This window comes from Stigmatopora argus, chromosome 3 (assembly GCF_051989625.1).
Source record: "Stigmatopora argus isolate UIUO_Sarg chromosome 3, RoL_Sarg_1.0, whole genome shotgun sequence".
NCBI classification, from domain to species: domain Eukaryota; kingdom Metazoa; phylum Chordata; class Actinopteri; order Syngnathiformes; family Syngnathidae; genus Stigmatopora; species Stigmatopora argus.
This window is the reverse complement of record NC_135389.1, coordinates 22,628,165-22,631,381: the sequence shown is the minus strand read 5'-3', so window position 1 is coordinate 22,631,381 and position 3,217 is coordinate 22,628,165. Positions and strand designations below refer to the sequence as shown.

Sequence of the window (3,217 nt, the reverse complement as noted above, 5' to 3'; positions counted from 1 at the left end):
GTGTGTGTATGGGCCACTCCCCGCCGATTGGCTTAAAAACTGCTTGAAGACCCCCCCCCCCCTTTTTGGTCCTACCCACCCGACTCCCACACCTATCCCAGAGAGAAGGAGCCAAACATTTGCTGGCAGTTGACTATATTTGAGCAATGGGGGGTTTAAAGGAAAACATGGGTGCCATTTATACACAGCACAAAGTTGATGGGGTGTTTGGGACGGTTTAACATTATTAAATTATTATTTTTCTTATTGGGGAAGAGTCAGTTCATGCTGGAGTTGTGGTGTTGTTGGATGTAGAGTTCAAATTGAGGCATTTTTGCGTCAAAAATGAAGAGTTTTGCATTGATGTTGTTTACATAGCACACGGGTGCGTTAATGAAGTCTACTTATCTACTTATTTTATTTCATTAAAAGTCCACTAATGCTGCAGTTGTGGTGTTGTTGGATGTAGAGTTCAAATTGGGACATTTTTTGTGTCATTTTATGAGGAAAAATGATTTTGCATTGATGTTGTTTACATAACACACGGGTGCGTTAATGATGGCGACTTAATTACTTGTATTATTTCATTAAAAGTCCAATAATGCTGCAGTTGTGGTGTTGTTGGATGTAGAGTGCAAATTGAGACATTTTTGTGTCATTTTATGAGTAAAAATGATTTTGCATTGATGTTGTTTGCATAACACATGGGTGCGTTAATGATTCTACTTAACTACTTGTGTTATTTCATTAAAAGTCAATTCATGCTGGAGTTGTGGTCTTGTTGAATGTAGAGTTGAAATCAAGACTTTTTTTTTTAATTTTAGGAGTAAAAATGGAGACTGTTGCATTCATCTTGTTGGCTCCTGGCATGTCTTGCCCATGTCATACCTGACCCGATGTGACCCGGTGTGACCCGGCCGGGCCAGGCGCTGTGACCCTGTGACAGCGACCCTCCCAAAAACAGCGACAAAATCTTGGATTGCAACCTCCGAAAGAAGGAAATAAATGTGAGTACGCTACCATCAATTACTTTCACCCCTCTCACTCTTATTGGTCAGTAATCAGCAGTCTGTATCACCTTCGACCATTGCAAGCGTGTCTTACGATCGGGTGGGCCGTCCTAGTTAATGAGCTTTCGACCTGGCCAATCAAACGCTGCTTCGATCTCCTTCATATTGCGTGGGTTCAATATTTTCTCACTAAAGGATCACCAGTGGAATGTTCTCAAGTATTGGAAGGAGTGTTTGGAAAAATGAAATCAAATTTGTATAGGATAACAGTTGACTTTTATTGGATTGGATTGGATTGGATAACTTTATTCATCCCGTATTCGGGAAATTTCGTTGTCACAGTAGCAAGAGGGTGAGAATACAGACACAGAAAAAGACATTTTAGACATAAATAGATAGGTAATAAGTAAGTTAATAAATACATGAATAAATATATAAATAAATAAGCGTGTTGCTTAGCACATATATACATACATACACATAAATATATGTGTATATATGGGTACAATTGTAGGGAGAGGCCCAATTTCCCAATGTTGATGCATTTGTGTGCTGATTTTGGAAAATTGTCAAACTGCCCAGCATAATTTTCCGTATTTTCTCACATATACATTTTATTTTTTGTTAAAAACAATGATAACAGAATCGAGGGTACGGCTTATATGCGCATAAAAACGACATGACATGCACAAAACTGCAAAGTGACAAAGACCAAACGCCCTAATGCAAGACAATGCAGCCGATACGGTCATTTATTTCAAAATGGAGAAAGGATAAGCAGATACAACGCTAAACAAAATTTATTTTGACGTCTATGAATAATATTCAAGAAGAAAAATAAACCGTATCTTGCATAAAACAGGAAAAAACTCACTTGTGCACACTTCCTGGTTGTACTGCTCACGTGACTTCCTTTTTGAATTTGTCTACAGTATCTCAGAAATAGCACGTGCGATGATTTCAAAGTAACACATTTGTACTCCCTATTAAAACCACAAACATGGAGGTGAAATCTGTGAATCGGGGGGCGGCTTATACGAGAGAAATTGTCAAATTCAACGATTTCAAGGCAATTTCAAGCCTATACGCGGAGGCGATCAATATCCGAGAAAATACTCGCCTCATAAACTCATGGCTACAATCGACTGTTTTATGGCCGACTCGATTTAACGAGATTCGGGGTCGAAATGTTCCTCTTCCAAAAAGTAACCCGTTGTTCTTTTCCACGTGAGAGATTCAATTCGCCAGCGTCAATAATTGCAGGGGCCGTTGTTTGACTTTTTGACCGACCACCGAGCCTCCACCATCTGGAGATTTGTGTGTTTAACACCTGAAGCCACTCTCTAATTGGAAGCCCAGTGGCCGAGGTGGACGCCATATTTGCCCGAGTGTTCTTAATCAAATAGGCCACTTCGCCCGTTAGTGTTTGGATTGGCTTCGTTCGAGCTGCCCGACGCGGCGACCGTACGAGGTAACAAGGCGGGATTAGTTTAACGATGCGGATTGTCGCTTCCCCTAGTGAGAGGAATATATGCCCCCCCCCGGGGAGATTTTATTCGCCTTCTTATTGGGCTAATCTCCATTTTTGTAACTTGAGCAGGTGTTCGCAAGGGGCCTTTTTTACAATATTATGACCTTACGTTGCCATTCAATGGCTACCAATTTGTTTTAAACATGATTGTGGTATGGGTGGTTCAGGGAATGAGTGGTTAGCGCCTTGGCCTCGCCGTTCTAGGGTCCCGGGTTCGAACCCACTGCGTGGACTTTGCAGGTTCTCCCGGGGCTCGTGTGTTTTTACCCTGAGTACTCCATTTTCCTCCCACATCCCCCAAAAAAATGCATGCTATGCTAACTGTAGGCTAAATTGCCCCTAGCTATGATTGGCTGTCTGTCTACCCGTGTCCTGCGATTGGCTGGCCACCTATTCAGGTTGAACATCAGCGTTTTGCATTATTTTAGTCAGTGTTTTTTTCATTGGTTCATTGGATGAATCCTACCAGTTGCTGGTGCCAATTAAGCACCCCCTCCGTCCCCCCTCAAAGAGATCATGTTTCTTTGAGTTTACTCGGGAAGTCTCCAGTGCAAACAAAGGGAGGAAAACAAACAAACAAAGGGAGCAGGACGCGGGGTTAATGGCTGATGTCTGAGGCGGGGCTTAGCGCTGAAGCAGCTGGACCTCTTGACCAGTCACCCGGCTGCCATCCATACCCAAACAGTGCTCACTAATT

The 3,217-nt window shown here is 42.3% G+C and overlaps 1 protein-coding gene across 1 annotated transcript in view; it reads left to right on the top strand.

The window, feature by feature from the left end:
• Positions 1-886, top strand: part of LOC144071100 (uncharacterized) — a 43,184-nt gene extending 42,298 nt beyond the window's left edge. Inside the window, exon 11 of the transcript XR_013299549.1 lies at positions 804-886. The gene's annotated coding sequence lies outside the window, so the exon portion shown is untranslated. The remainder of the gene's footprint in view (positions 1-803) is intronic.
• Positions 887-3,217: the final 2,331 nt, after the last annotated feature.